Consider the following 16421-nt stretch of genomic DNA (forward strand, 5'->3'; position numbering starts at 1 on the left):
GCCCCGCGCTTGCCGGCGAGCTGCCTGTTTGCTGGGGCCCGGCGGTGAGGGGGGCTGCGGGGATCCGCCAGAGCTCGCGTTGGGTGAGGGGGAAGAGCTGGGTGAAGGTCTAAGCACTTGGCTTTCTGTGTTCTTCCTTATAACCCTCATCTCTTCCCTCGGCTCCCTCAGAGCGATAGGAGGTAATATTTGATAGCCCCTTAATTCTATTTGTTTATTGTTTCGTTATGTCCACTTATTGTTCCCTTGTCAAGCAGGTCATTTATCGTAGTATGGTTTTTCTGATACTTCTTTCCAATAACAGGTTTTCACACTCAATTGTCTGTTCCTGAGGAACTTAAGTTTCTTATCATCGAGATGACAAAAAAAGCCCCAACCCCAGAATTGAAAACACTGGAGCCACGTGCCTTGTGAGGCGCCATTCATTCAAGTCCCCTGAAATACCAGCACTAGGGTGAAACTGGCCTGGTCCTCGCCTCCTGGAGCAAAGTGAAACTGATTAGTGTTGTTATGGTGTTGGCCCTTTGAGGAGAGCTAGGGGATATTCTAAGGAAAGAACCCCAAAATCATCTTGTGAGTGAGAAAGATTTGTGTATCTCGGTGTTAACTTAGTGGCATCTAGGGAAATGAGGGAAGGCAGGACAAATATAAATCCTCTTTTTTACTCAGTAGAAAAAAGGAAGATCCTGTTCACAGACAAAGGGAGCTTATGCTTTCTAGGGAAGTGGCCTCCAAGTTTTTTTGGCTGCACATGCCTATCAGTAAAAAAACCCGTTTTTAGCATGCACCCCCAATATACGTATATTTATTGATATGTAAGTTATATACAGGTACTACTGTACTGATATATACATTATAAAACATACTCAAAAATAGAATTTGAGAAAGGATAAGATAAAGATGAAATAAATAATATTTTGAAATAGTGTTTATTAATGTTCAAAAAAATGTTTTCTTCCCGCACTTCAGTGGATTGTCTTGCATGTGGGACCCACTTCAGGGTCCACTGTTCTAGATCACTCAAGTTTCAAAATTTGGTTAGGACTGCGCTCTTCTAAGCAAATAGAAGCTGTGTGTCACGTCAGTGCTAGTGCCACTGCAGGGGAAACTTTTTCATTGGTTTACAGTTAATGCCTTTTTCAGCAGGTAAAGTCTTGTTAGATCTTTGAAAATGTCATTCTGTCCTGTGGAAAGTAAGTTGTGTAGGCGGACTAAACTTGGCTAAGGCCACATAGTGACAGAACTGGGCACAAGAATTTGGGGGAACCGTGCTCTAGCAAGTTTATGTATGTTATTCTGAAGTGATCATTCTTAATTTCATAAGAATATAAACATAACCAGCTGTTGAAACCAAAGAATTTATTTTCATGATGTTTGTTGTTTTTTTTAAATCCAGGCCATATGTGTAGGGACACAGAGTATATGATATTTGAAGATAGTAGTGAATTGCCATTCTATCTTTTTTGTTCTCTTGCACACCTACGTTATATGCTTGTTAGAAGAGATGAGACACTCTGCATTTCTAGAACTATACCAGTTGCTGGCAAATGCTGTAACTTTGGAGTCCAGGAAATTGAGGGAAAGTGATTAAATTTTTTTTCAGTCCCTAGAAATCTGGCATGTCTTGAAATAGAAGTTGAGATTACTAATTCTAAGGAGATCTAGGCTTAGAAATGGTGGCTAAAGCAGAGTATTCAAATTAGTCTTAAATTTCTTAAGTTAGATTTGGTATAGGATACTAGCAGTTTTCAAACTAGAAAAACTGAAGACTGTGTGATCTAACCCCATCGTCTTGATTGTAAATAGAATATTCTTTTCCTCTGGTTGCTCGTGGTGAGGTACATAGAGGGTAATGTGACAGGTATACCTTTTATGGCTCAGAAAAGGGAGAAGAAAATCATGTTTCTTACAGGGATGTTTCTTTTGTACCTGAGAATAGGGTTCCAACTCCTCTATGTGTTAGGAGGTGACTATAACAGATTCTAGTACTTTGCAAGAAAGCAACCGAGAGAGATTCTTACTGTCTTCCATCTTCTGGTCTTGCAGGACATCTTCCCTTGACAAGACCAGGCTTTCTATGTCTGATGGCCAGGGACTGCGCGGAGAACTGAGAAGACGTGCTGATTTCCCCAGTGCTCCTAGACTTCTGAATGAAAGCAGTGACTGTGAGCTGTGTTTTTGCTTTGTACCCACATCACAAAGTTATCCTTAGTATCAGAGCACAGGAATTGAGAAAATTGTAAACTGATGTGTTCAAGTTAACTTTGTAAGCTTTCTTTCTTAGTGCATCTGTTCACAACATATTTAAATAAAGGGTCACTTAGCATCAAGGTGTGCCCAATTAGCAAGGTATACCTTCTCACCTGCCAAAGCAAGCTCAGCCTTCCATAGTAAGTGCTTCTCTTTGACTAAATAGGATTTGTTTTAGGGTCAGTTCTTGGAGGAGATTTTTCTCAAGCTTACCACTGACTGGGACAAAGGTTGCAGGCAAATTAAGCGCATGTTTCACTAAAACAAGCTGGTATAGGTTTCTGAATTCTTGCTGTACCTCCTGCCCTCCCCAGGCTGTAGTTGAAAAACTTAAGTATTCCCACTCACAGTTACTGAAGTGTGCACAGAGCTGTGCTGATTTTTTTGAGTATTGTGGCATGTGCTGTGAGAAACTGTTAGATGTTAGAGCACAGGTGAAGAGTCTGCACTTACAATAATGGGGATACTCTTCTGGTAATGATCTGTGAGAGGGAAGGGTAACTCAAGGGAACATGCATGTACTTTTTCAAGGACAGTAGGTGAGTGAAGAAAGGTTGTCTTTTTTCTTTTTGCTAGTTGTTCATGTACCCTAATAAGATGCCCTTTCTATCTGTAATTTGATTTGCTTTGGAGAGCTCCTAAAACTAGGTTGCTTTCTGCATTCCTTTAAGCTTTTTTATTTTTTTTTACTTCCATGATTTCCCTTAGAAAGGGAGGGGGGAATATTTCTTTTGTTTCTGGGAACTGTTAAGTTTCAGCTCTTTTTAAGAGATGAAGAGTGGTGGATAAAACCACTTTGACACTAAGTGTTCACTAGGTAGGAATTTACTAAGAACAGTTTGTTTTCAGAAACCGCTATTATTTTCCCCAGCGGATTTGTTCATGAAAGCAGCTAAGGCTAGTTGGCGTCTATTTGAAATATACAGTGCAAGTGGTAACTAAAACTTTCGTTAGTAACGCAGGTCAGCCTCCGTTAGCAAGATCGATTTTGTTGGCCGTGTATTATTGTCTGACTACAGAACTGGCTTGTTCCTTTACCAGTGGTGTAGTTGCTCCAGTGGCATCAGTGGTGGAGCCATTAGCTCAGATGGCAGCTGTTTGTTTTTACTATGTGTAGTCTGATACTGGTCTTTGAGTTTTGAGGGCAAAAGAACTGGACTTGAGTTTGTGCGTGCACTGCTAGTGTTACTCCCAGTGGGATAGGTCAGGTGGTAAGCAATTTAAAACAGACTAGCCTTGTAATAATCTCGTCTATAATGGGATTGTTGGGATGTATCTGTTAAAGCTTTTTGTATGGAAGTTAATCTCACAGAGGGTTAATTCTTATTAAAGGAATAACTTGCAGTATTCATACTTATCTATTAGGGACAAACCTGAGACTGACATTCTATTTCTGAAGGGCTACTTAATAACAGTTTGATAAGGACAGCTTTTGGTGAATTGCAGCTAAAGCTAGTTTTTCATGACTGTGTTTATCTGAGAGAAATCTTCGTTCTGTGTTACAGGGTAACAAAACCAATTATGGTGTAATAACTGAATACTTCTAAATTCTAAATTTATTAGGAAATCTTCCTCGTTCTTGACCTTACTCTCGCAAATGCTGATGCACTTTGAAGAAAACTTGTCTTTCAGAAATGACATTAAGAACATTACTGACTAGATTTTTTTTAATAGTAAATATGTTAAATGGAAGCTGTGCTAAGTTGTTCTCAAAGAGGCTTATTAACAATTTTGATCCTAGAAACAAATAATCCTGGTGTCCTTTGCAGGAGACTGGGGCAATAGCTGACTGATTTCAGTCTTTTGGACCATACATTTACATGGCGTACAATGAATAACAAAATAAACCTTATACTTCACTGTTTCTGAAGTTCTTATGACTTGGATTGTTTGTACTGTTTCTTCAGGTAAAAGGGAATCTAAGACTTTGGAATGTGTCTTTTGGGCATTATGGCCAGGATAAGTAATGAGGTGAGCAGCTGACACCCTTAACCTGTAGTTCAAAAAATTGCAGTACCATGAAAATGGGAAGAGTTCTTTTAGTCAAAAGACTGAGTGACATAAAGTTTTTTTACTGATAAGTGTGTGAAGTACACAAACAAGAGAATGAGGATAGTGAAAGTGTCAGTCATTAATTGAATTCAAGAGACTTAAGACTGATGGAATTTATTTCTGAATGCTTTTTCCATTTTTTTTTTCCTTCCGCTAACCAGTGCAGAACACAGATAATTTCTTGGCAATTTAGTGAATTACCAGGGGAAAGTCTACTTTTGTTTTATGGTTGTGTTCAAATATGAAATGTGGTGTCTGAGGGATTGTTGGCATCCAAAAGAAACTCTCAACAAAGTGTTCTTAATTGCCCTTCAAAATACTTGTCACGTATAGAACTTGCTAGGACTTTAAGTAAGTGGTGGTATTTTGCTTTCTGCTTGGGGGTGTAATTCTGAAGGAGCTTGAGCCAGTGAATCTTCACTGCTATTGCCCTCTGATGCTAGTGCTCACGCATGTTTTTGGCAAACTTCTCATTTTGAAGACCTTATGAGATGAAAACTTTTTTTATCTAGCTGGTAAATTAGTTCAAGGACCTTGTCCAAGTTGAAAACCAAATAGTTTGCATGAACATCAGTGTATGTGTAGGGGAGGTGAGTGTGGCTGGTTGTGAAGATGACTGGGAGTATTAAGATGGGGAGGTGGTAAGGCCGATGGTTTAACTGTACCATAAAACTGTATGATGTATGAAATTGAGGGGGTACTCAACCTTAGCTGCTCTGGATCCATACTGATACAATAAACAGTTGCTGAAAGGCCCGCTCAGTTCCTTTTCTTTATCCTGATGCTCATTTGATTATGCAGCCGTTCAGGGGAAGTTACTGTCAGGAGGGGGCATTGCTTTGCTTCCACTTTAGCCCCCTGAACCAGCTTGCTGCATTTGTGTGCACCACTTCTGGCTCAAGAGAAACACTCATGCGGTTTGTGGGAGGAATAGGACAATCCCCTTAGGTGCCACTAGCTGTGATGTTAAGTTAAACTGCGCTGGGTAACAAGCTACTCAGATGCTGCAACTATTACCTGGTTTGTCCCCTGGATGTGGTAGATGTCCCAGCAAGTGCAGGGAATGAGCGAGATTAGGGGATTTTTTTTAAAAAAACCAATCTTAATGGATGACTAAGAAATATTTTTTTATTGTTATGGTGGGACCTAAATATGTACATAAGCCTGCAGTACGGTTGCTTGCTTTAGTTGGATGGGTTCTCAGACAGTCTTAACCAAATGGTGGTTAAAGCAGGTCTGACTTGGCTGTGTCTGTTCTGTAGTTCCTTTTATTTCAGGTAAGTGGTATAGAATCATAGAATCATTAAGGTTGGAAAAGACCTCTAAGATCATCGAGTCCAACCATCAACCCAACACCACCATGCCCACTAAACCATGTCCCTAAGCGCCTCATCTACACGTCTTTTAAATACCCCCAGGGATGGTGACTCAACCCCTTCCCTGGGCAGCCTGGTCCAATGTTCAACCACTCTTTCAGTAAAGAAATTTTTCCTCACATCCAATCTAAACCTCCCCTGGCGCAACTTGAGGCCATTTCCTCTCGTCCTTTCGCCAGTTACTTGGGAGAAGAGACCGACACCCACCTCGCTACAACCTCCTTTTAGGTAGTTGTAGAGAGCCATGAGGTCTCCCCTCAGCCTCCTTTTCTCCAGGCTAAACAACCCCAGCTCCCTCAGCCGCTCCTCATCAGACTTGTTCTCCAGACCCCTCACCAGCCTCGTTGCCCTCCTCTGGACACGCTCCAACATCTCAACGTCCTTCTTGTAGTGAGGGGCCCAAAACTGAACACAGTATTCGAGGTGCGGCCTCACCAGTGCCGAGTACAGGGGCACGATCACTTCCCTACTCCTGCTGGCCACACTAGTTCTGATACAGGCCAGGATGCCATTGGCCTTCTTGGCCACCTGGGCACACTGCTGGCTCATTTCAGCTGGCTGTCGACCAGCACCCCCAGGTCCTTTTCCGACAAGCAGCTTTCCAGCCACACATGAATTGGTGGTAATACATGATATGAATTAGTGTTTTTTGTGAATTTTTGTGTTTGTTACTTAAGAAAGAAACAATTTGTTTCTCTTGGAATTCTCTTGGCTGCTGTTTCAAAGCCTTGGATGTCGGATGATGTGTTGGTTTCTAACTTTGGAGTACTGTTTGCTGGAAACTAGTAATGGACAAAACATCAGTAATGCAAACGAACTTTTTTTTTGGAAGAATGGACTGTCTTTGTCATTTGTGTAAGAATAGGCTAAGTAATAATCTCAGGCATATGACTCTGGGACCATAATTATATGTTGATCAAAGGTTGAATTTCTGATGTAATGGAGTTAGTGTCCCATACTAACATTCAAAATACGCTGTGCCTGACGATATATGGAAAGAGAAAGTGTCAGTCTCCATAGTTGGAAGAGCATTGGAGAGCTGTGGCAAAACAAGTTCTGGTAATAGTATGAGACTATACAACAGAGAAAACAGACCAACACCAAGCAAAGTACTGAAAACAGTAAACTGTGAATCTTCTTTTACACTTTTAAATCTGGAGTTCACTAACATCACATTTCTGCCAAGAAGACTCGGGTGTGGGAGGGGAATGTTCCCAGTACAGGATAAATGGCACAGAAAGGTAAGAGAAGAAAGCTTGGTGTACATTTTAGTTTTAAGGTTTTGTTTTTGTTTTTACTGGCATTCTAAACCATTTCCCTTGGTACAGTGCTCTTCTCATGTCTTGCTTCTCCACAGCTTACTTAAAGAATAAGCATAGTCTTCCTTGTTTGCATTTTCACTTATCCAGTGCATTGACAAAGACATCTTCTGATACCTAAAGGATAAAAATTTAAGACTTATTGTAGAAAGAAATTCCATTTAAAGCTACCGTATCTTCAAATACACAAGCATCTTGTTGGAATATCTCATTAATCACAAATTCTATAGGATTTCTAGAGCAGATGAGGAAATCTTCAGTCTCCAAAAGTCCTGAACTATACAGGTATAGTAGAATGCTCTTATTTTTCCTTCAGGATGTATTTCTTAATGAGCAGGTTTTACATTAGTTCTTGCTGCTTGGATCTGAATGTTTGTGACTGTCTCAACAAAGGAGGGCTCTAAAACAGGAGCTGGAGGTTTGTGATTCAAAACAGAGTACCAAAGCAGTGACAAGCTGGGAGAAATTTGGGAAACTTTGTGGAGGCAGTGTAGCATTAGAAGATTCATTGTTTCTGTTGGAGTTTAAACTTTGCCAATGCAAAATCGAATAATAACCACAGGAAAAAAGTTGGTCTTCATGTGTGCCTGGTTAGCAGTGTAGTTATGTAAAAAAACATGGCATAGCAGGTTTTTTTCAGTCCTGTCTTCTAGTCAGTTACTATCATAGGTAACCATACTAAAGTCTTCTTTTGGAGCAGATTTCTGGCTCGGGGTGCATTTACTTCAGTATGCTTTAGCTGGTATTGCACGACTCATGCTACTGATGAAATGAAATTGAGATAACCAATATTTGACTAAATCCTCACTGTTTCAATATGGGGGAAGCATGACAGAATAGCCTTCAACTACTCTTCTGCTGAGTTTAATTAAGATAAGAAAGTATATTTGCTACAATTCATATATGATATGAAGAGCCAGTGTAATAAGTATCCCGTGTTAGGAAAAAATGAATCAGAATTTGTGGAATTCAAGCTCTGTTTCCAGACTCATGGGAAAGAATCTCAGCTTTCATCAGGAGAATAAATGTTTAGCTTTAGATTGGAAGGAAAAAAACCTGAGAATGGTGTGTCATCTTATGAGATAATCCTAATTTTTTCTGATAATCATATTTCCTCCCACTTATGACTATTTTGGGGCGCTCAGTTACTGGAATAGTTTCAAACGTTCTTCATTTCTGACACCACTAGAATTTTAGTGAGAGAGCTGAATCTCAGGCTATAGGGTTATAGAAATGTAAGTCGCTAAGTCTTGGCTGTGCTACTTGCATCCCTTTTTCTTCTGCCAGGTGCAATGCTTTGTTGGATCCTTTGCTGAGCCATTTCACCCCTTAATCTGGCATAAACTGATTTGATAAATGAACTAAAAGGTATTCTGTTTCTTTAGCATGCTGAAACACATGACTTGTCCAGCGAACAGAGGTGCCAGGCTGAAGATGATGTGATATGAGTAGTTAATATTTAAATAGGCTTAGGCTGCCATAGAACAGCAGCCTTAGGCAGTGGAGAGCTATTGTGTGCACCTTCTAGCACTTGGCTTACCTTCATGCAGGCAGATGACCTTTCCGAATGCTTCTCTTGATGTCATGTGAAAACTACAACGGACTACTAGCAGAATGAGTCCAACAAGTTATCTTTGGTGATCGGGGGTGGCTCATGTAGCTTAATATGACCGTTTACTACGTGTGGAAGTGGGAGGTTCCAAACGCATTCTTTTTTTAATAAGCTCTGGTATTTATTTGAGCCCTCTGAGTCCTTTTGACTATGTACCTCAGCTGGTGGAAGATAGCTAGCTTCCCCTCTTCCCTGCCGTTCTCCCAAAGGGAAGAGTTAGGGAGATAGAGCAGCTCTGTGAAAAGTCCAGTAAGCTGTGGAGATTGCCATAACCAGGTGAGAAAGGAGAAGGGAGCAAGACCTTCCCCTCTCTGCAGCAGCAAGCTACTACTCTGTAACCTATCCTTAAATCTAGGTTGTATCAAAATATGCACGGCTTGAGAAAGAGGCCTGAAAATTGTGTTCCTGTAATGCTCAACTTATGCCACCAGTATTTTGCCAGTTTCCCATTCTGCTTCATCAGTTGACAGTAGTGTATAAATCATTGTGTGACATTATTAGGATTCTGTAAACTGTTCACTAACACCAAACACTTAATTGAAATGTGAAAGCACAAATCATTTTTTTTTTTAAACTCTGAGTATAGGAAAAAGAAAGGCAGAAAAAAGCTTCTGAATCATATTAGTTTGTGATCCCTGGCTTTTTAAATGTCAATTTAAAGTCACAAATAGTGCCTGATTCATCCTGCTTTCTGAAATTTGATGTCTTTGAACAAAATGGCATCAACTTAAAACTTCTTGGTTACTTGGGGAGAGGTAATGTGACAACTGCTTTTTCAATAGTTGTAGTTTACTAACCTGGTTTAGCTTTTTGTTTTCAAAGACTGTACTCAAGCAAACCAGACTTTCTATTTGGCCACATTTAAACTAGTATACCTCAGGACAGGTATAGGCAGGCAAAGGCCTCCTTGGAAGCAGTGACAAGAAGAGGTGTTGGAGGTCACTGGATAATCCAGCTGAATATTAGCATTTAGTGAAGCTCTGAGCAACTAAACCTTAGGTATAAGAACAGATGAGTCTAACAGGCAAGGTAGTAATGTCTTGTGCAGCTGGCACTAATACAGCTGCTTTTGGAATTCAGAAAGGGTTGCTAGCACACTGGAAAAAGATCCAGAGTCTGAAAATGAGTTAAAGGCATATTTTTAGTCCTAAAAATGAATGCAGGCGCTGCATTTCTTTAACTTCTTGAAAGGATACATTTATCAAATAACTTAATCAGAATTTATTGATATAGGTTCTTAGCTTACAGGGTCTAGCCTGCGAAAACATAACAAAATCTAAGTGACTGCTACAGCAGAAAGTTGTACAAATTTACTGTGTAACTACCATGTGGAACAACTGATGCAGTGATGCTTCTCTTTCTGTCAGTCTTTAAAAGGACTGGGTAACCATTATGTAGATTTGAATTCCTCTTTGTGTTTCTTTTTTTAAAAGAGGATAGGTGGCCGATGCTAAATGGGTCAGTCTGGGTGATCACAATCATCGCCTCTAGCCTGTGTATGTGGGTATACTGCAGCTTTACAGAGAGGTAATAAGCTGTTTTAGTTCTAGCGCAGGAAACTTTCAAGAAAGTACAAAAATCTTGCAAGTGTTTGTATTAGACCAACCAAAGTGGTCTTTGTCTTGACATAAGATTTGATTTGATTGTTCATCTGTTTACATTCGGATATAAAAAGCTACAGAATTAATAACTGCAAGTTATCTTTAGACTGTGTGACTTCATGTGAATTGTTTTGAATGAGTAGTGATATGAAAATCATCCTAATATCAAAGGTATTTTCCTTACTTGAGAAACCTTTTCTGTTAATATTGTCTTAACCTTATAAAACCTTAAAATTCATTACAAGTATGAAAAAATGTGAACTCCCTTCTAGATGGCTTACTTGTATTTTCTCTATAGGAAAATGCTTTAAATGTTTGGGGTTTTTTTTAGGTAAGTTACTTGCATAATTTTATTGCCAATTGTAAAAACACATTCTGTCCCAATGCCATTTCAACAAAGTATTTCTCAAGGGAATTACAGAAGAGACATTTATCAGAAGGGTTTGCAAAACATGCAGAAAATAACAGATGACAAGAAATTTTCCAACGTGTTCCTGACGTATATGTTCTTTCTTGCGTTTCTGTTGTGTGGAAGAGTATTGTAAGTATTAATATGCAAACAAGCACACATAAAGGGTTTAAACTTTTATAGTGAGGAAGAGTGGGAAGACAGGAGATTTCAAATGCATAGTAAAGGCTAGAAACAAACAAACAAAAAAAATCTAACTTCAGCTTTTATCTCAGTGCCTTTATGTTATAGACTTCTGGGAATTATGTTTAGAAAAACATTTTTTCTTTATTGAGGCACAATTCCTTATTCTCAAGTCTGAGGTCAGTAATGTTTGTCAGATAAGTGTCTATAAATGACTTTTTAGGGAGACATTTAAATAATTCTATATAAATGTAGGATCTTACTGGTCTATAGCTCTATTGCATGGTTGGGTTTTTTTCAGTTATCATGAAAAAGGTACACTAGTGTGTCATATGCAGATAAATTTTACTCAAATGAGTTGTCAGTTTACAATAGGAAATGTATCTGTCATACCTCTTTTTTTGAGACTTGTAAGTGTCTCTGGTTCTGAACTTGCTTGGTAGCATCTCACTACTGTGCATGTATTTGTATACCATTGTAATTAAAAATACAGAAATTTGAGCAATTGGAGATCTTTGCAGATCAGAGAAACAAGTTTCCTGGCATTTGCAGTGACTTTCTACTGCTAAATAACTTAGTGCTTAAAAGATAAATGAAATGCAAAGTAATCACCCCAAAGAAGCTAGACAGTACATCAGCAGAAGCTGACAAGGAATTAGAATGGTGATTTATTTGAAGGAATAGAAAAGAAATGACAAATCAGTGAAATAGTTGACAAATCAGTTGCTTTTTGGATGCTGAACATATAGGAGGGGTTGCAAGTGTATCGTGTTAAATACTGCGGTGACAAACCATGATTTGTAACTGCCTTTGAGAAATTCAAAGACTGTTGGAGGCTTGTTGAAACCCATAAGGAGATGGTGCCGTGTGGGGAGAAGGTGATGGAGTTGAAAGAAATTGTATCGATGAGAGGATGCAGAGAGGTTGATAAGATCTAATTTTTAAAGCCATAGTGAGAAATTAAGGCATCAGGTGCCAGTTCTCATCGTAAAAATGAATTTGTGTCTGTAAGTGATGTTGTCTCTGCAATCACTAGCTGAAGCTAACATGCCTCTAGCCTTCATTTTAGAATTAAATGACCACTTTGAGGTTACAGTACAGTCAAGCGGCTGATTCTTGAAGGAATCAAGAGGCCTGAATGTTCCCTGGGTTCTTTCTTCCAGTGAGTTCTCTGGCAATTTTTTCACTTGTCTCTGCCTCTGATTTTTGTGACCTTTCTCTCATGCATGTAGACCTACCTTCAAACATAATAGCTCTCAGTGTCACTTGTGGCAGCAGTCGCTCTTAAGTCTGAACTGCCATACTTGTAGTAAGGAGGAAATACTTGGTTATTCAGGTAGGGCTTGCATATTGCTGTGAAGATGGTTGCATGCTAATAGTGGCATGAGTGTTAGTTTGTGAACCTTAATCTAGCTTTAGCACAGAACGTCTCTTCAATTTTTGATATAGTGGAGGCTCCATTTCTTTCCAGATTTAAACCCCTATTGTCATGCAAATCATACTCTGTGAGACTAGAAACGAGAACTTATCTTTTGCTTATACGCAATGAAGAGCTTGACGTTACAGTATCTTCTTGGTCCCTCAGTTGTCTGTCCCTATAATCTTGTGAAAGTGTATGCAGTTCATTGTGCTGTGTCCTCCACTTGAAGGCCAGAATATATTGAACAAGTGGACTAATTAGTGGAGTGGCAAGCATAGCAGCCCCGAGCTAAGCTTTTCATTTGAAGAAAAGAAAAAACCTGCTTAAAACTGCCACTGAATTAAACCTACTTGAAATCGCTGAAAGTTGGGGTCTGTGTAGTGAGCCTAACACATAACTCCTCTCTGAAATGACAACTTGCTATTGTTTTTTACAATTTGTTGAAATGGTTTGAATTGGGGTAAATACTGCTTGTTGTACTCGGAGTTGAGAGTGAATCTGAGCTTAAGACAAAGGGTGAGGGAATCTTTGTGTAGGGGCAGTATAATAGTGGAAGTCCAGCTCTAGCTTCAGTAATTGGAGAGAAGATCCTGGATTCCTTGCTAAAGTTGCTCTCAATAGATTTCCGCTCCCCCCCCCGAGTTCATAGATGAATAAAGTGAAAACTTTCCATCTCTGTTCTGGTGGTAGAGAGAATTGTCTTTTCATTTTTCTGTCCCTCAAGCTTTGTGAGGACTGGGAGAGGTGTTGTCTGATACTCCTCTATTCCTGTGGCCATTGTAAGGAATCCTTTTAACTGCTTTTATGTCCTGTCTTCTATTCATCACTGTCTCTGTCCTGAAAATAAACAGTGCTTATTTCTTCAGCTGTTGGTAGCCTTCCTAACACCCCCCTCCATTTGAAAAAAAAAACCAAACAAACCCAAAAAAACAGTGAGGGCATTTGCTGCTTTACTTCTGTGTTGACCAGGTGCTTTGAGCCTGACAGTCTACCATGGTAGTGTCTGCCATAAAGATGACCTTCATTTTGGTTTTGGGTAGGTGTTGGGACCAGATGACCTCCAGCAGTCCCTTCTAGTCTAAAGCAGTCTTCGAGTCATTAAATGTCAATGATACAGGAGATGTATTTCTTGATTTATAGAAGCAGGGTTAATTCAGTATAGCAAAACGTGTACTTTTCTTACATTGTTTCCTTTTTCTTCCTCCACAACTGGGCAGGAACAGCCAACAAAGAAAACAGGGTGACTAGACACATGCCTTGCTCATTAATGCTTTGCTGGGTGGATCTTAGTCAACAAAACTAGTTGGAATCTGCAGATTTTTTGTATGGTTAGAAGATATTTACATATAAAATGTGTGATTATCAGGTGGTGTTAGGAGATGTTACTGAGAAAGGCATTTTAAATAGGAATAGAAACAAGTTCATGGTGATTAAGACTTGGACACTTGAGTAGAGGAAAATTGCAGTGTGAAGTGGATGAATGTTTCTGCTTCTTGTTAATTGAACTGTTAGCTGTAAATGAAACATACTTCAATTGTCCAAAAAATACAATTTTTACAAGCTGAAATGTCAAAGTCTTTCCTGATCAGCTTGATTACTTGGTATAGTTTCAAATAATAGGCTTCTCCTTTTATTTGTCTTTTACATGCTAAACTCCAAATACCTAGGCATATTATGCTGTGGATGGGAGATACTAAATAGTGTCTGGTGCAGTAGTCCTCTGTGGTCTCTCAGGACTCTTTATTTACGTATTGCAACCTGCTCTTGGAGGTTTACTCATTGCTGTTACTTACCAGGAAGCGATAGGAGAGGTGAATAGCCTGTTTTGAGAACTATGTACTCATTGCTGAAGAATCAGTGTGTGCTACTCATGGCAGCCAGGTAAGGGCTACTTAAAGGTTTACTTACTTAAGGGTTACTTAAGGGTTTCTTCTGGAGTGGGTATTTTATCATGAAAAACAAAGCTCAGCTGAGGTGTGAACTGAACCTGCTGGATTCTTTTTAGTGAGCTTACTTATGGAGCTTTGGAATGCCATGGGCATATTTTGTCTACAGTTAAACATAGATGACCCTTTCTAGAGGTCAGGAAACAGTTCCAGGGTGGGAATTAGCTGTTTTGGGAGACTGTTAAAGACCAGGAAAGCCAAGCTTCCAATACTGTAATAAATGTTTTATCTCAGGAAGTCCGTAAGCTCAAATATGATTGTTAAAGTTTTCATAAAAGGTGAATACTTTCTGCTTTTAAAAATGTATTGTTTAAAAAGCAATGTCATGCTTTTTTGGCTTTGTTCTGGGAGCTGTGGAGAGGAGCAAAATACAGATGAGTGCTTTTTCAGAGGAGCCTTTTTTAAATGAAAAGGGAGGGCTGGTGACTGAAAAGACAGTTGTCTAACTGAAAAGCCCCTGAGCTAACTTTTAGGATTAAATGTGGTAATGGATCCTTGGCTAATCCGTGTGCTTACTTCTAACAGGCTGCAAAAGGTAACCAAGAAAAGGAAGTTTCCTGAATTTGCAGCACTGTGGCTGCGCTTCTGTTGTAAAATGTTTAGGCTCCACAAATTAAAAAAGACAGAGTATTGCCTAAACTCTTGTTTTCCACCAGTTTGCTTTGTCTGTTTCTGATCAAGGCAATGAACTTTGGATTATGAGGTTATACTGAGGTGAAATCTGTTGTAGCCCTTCTGAAAATACAAATATTTTTCCATTTTCCCACTTTTTAATGCTGTGTAAACCAGAGTGTTACTGACCTTTTGTCAAGGATCACGCAGACTTCAGTTCTTATTTCTCTTTGCAGTAAGAATTGTTAATGTATATTCAAGTCAGATTCTCACAACTACTTCTAGATGTCTGAAACCAAGCCATGACTAACAGTTAGTTGAGATGTCCAAAATAAAAGGGTTAAGATTGGTAGCGTTTTAAAGACTGTTTCTGAAGTTTTGCTGTATTCTTAGCTCTTAGATTTCCTATATGACCTTCTTTAAACCAGCTATGCCTCTTTACCCATATATAGGGGTGTTGGGATAATATTTATGTTTTAGCTCAGAGGAACCATATTTACTTAACAAATATATATAGAAATGAAATCATCAAAAGGAAATGTAAAAGTAGTATAAATCTTTGCTGTTTGCTAAATACTGTAAATACTCAAACCTGAATGCCAAATATCTTTCAGAACGTTTATAACTAAACGAATTAGGAATCCTTTCAAACGTAAGTGCTTGAGATTTCGTGTGTCACATGCGAGACCTTCATCCTTATGTCTGTTCAGTTTTCAGTCTATTTGAAAAGATTTACGTTCTCTTTTAGGACTAAATTTATTGTGTACGTAGATCAACTCTGTTTTGCAGAGCTTGTGCATGTTTCCCATCTGCAGTTCCTTGTTTCCAGCATCTGAGGAGCAGCTGTGGAAGAGGGGTCTTAGCCACACTTTTCCCAGGTTCTTGTTTGCTATTTGGCTCCAAGCTCTAGGCAGTGATGCTCTGCTCTTAGTCACTATTTTCCCCTGGCTTCTTTTGACTTCTTGCCTGTGATACGACAGGATAGGCACAAAGAAGAGATTGCAGCATCAGTAAGACAGTAGGAAGAAGTTAGCCACTGTCCTCACTGCAATGTGTTTGGGAAGTGGCTTGGGGATCAGATGAAATATTGCAAATGTTTACCTGTTGTTTTGAGCACTCAGCCTAGGATATTTAGGCATGCTGCTGGCATGGCTTCTCTCTTTTCAGTCCTACTTCAACTGCAAAATTAAGTATTCTCATTATGTATGCCACAGGCGTTCCAGAAATGTGCTCTCTACCTGCCTCTTCCCATACCTCACACACATCTCTGGATGTCTGATTTGATTGCTTAAAACTGGAGAGCAGTCAGACTACTCCAGTAGGCTTATGCCATTGCTGTTTTTTTTCCCCTTGTTTTCCATTCATGGTGCTAAATAGCATAATTTTCTGTTGCCTTTGGAGGATGAAGATGAGGATAGGTAAAGCTTAATTCTAACTTGTCTACATTCTGCTGTTGATATAAGTTAATGTTTTATGGAGCCATGGAAGTATCTGGGTTCTTGTATGATTTTAAAATTTCTGTGTGCTTTCCATTTTCGCGGTGAAAGGGGAATCCTGGTATGTGCCTAGTAAGAGCATATAGTTACAGTCTTTTTCCAATTTCGCTAAAATTTTTTATCCATGTTTTGGGTGTAGTCTTTC

General features: G+C 39.3%; 1 protein-coding gene across 1 annotated transcript in view; it reads left to right on the forward strand.

Annotated features, from left to right (window-relative positions):
* The first annotated feature begins 369 nt into the window (after positions 1–369).
* HMG20A (high mobility group 20A) overlaps positions 370–16421 on the forward strand; it is a 47148-nt gene continuing 31096 nt past the window's right edge. Inside the window, 2 exon segments of the mRNA XM_009330076.1 lie at positions 370–573; positions 2047–2165. The gene's annotated coding sequence lies outside the window, so the exon portion shown is untranslated.

This window comes from Pygoscelis adeliae, unplaced genomic scaffold, assembly GCF_000699105.1.
Source record: "Pygoscelis adeliae isolate BGI_AS28 unplaced genomic scaffold, ASM69910v1 Scaffold298, whole genome shotgun sequence".
Lineage (NCBI taxonomy): Eukaryota > Metazoa > Chordata > Aves > Sphenisciformes > Spheniscidae > Pygoscelis > Pygoscelis adeliae.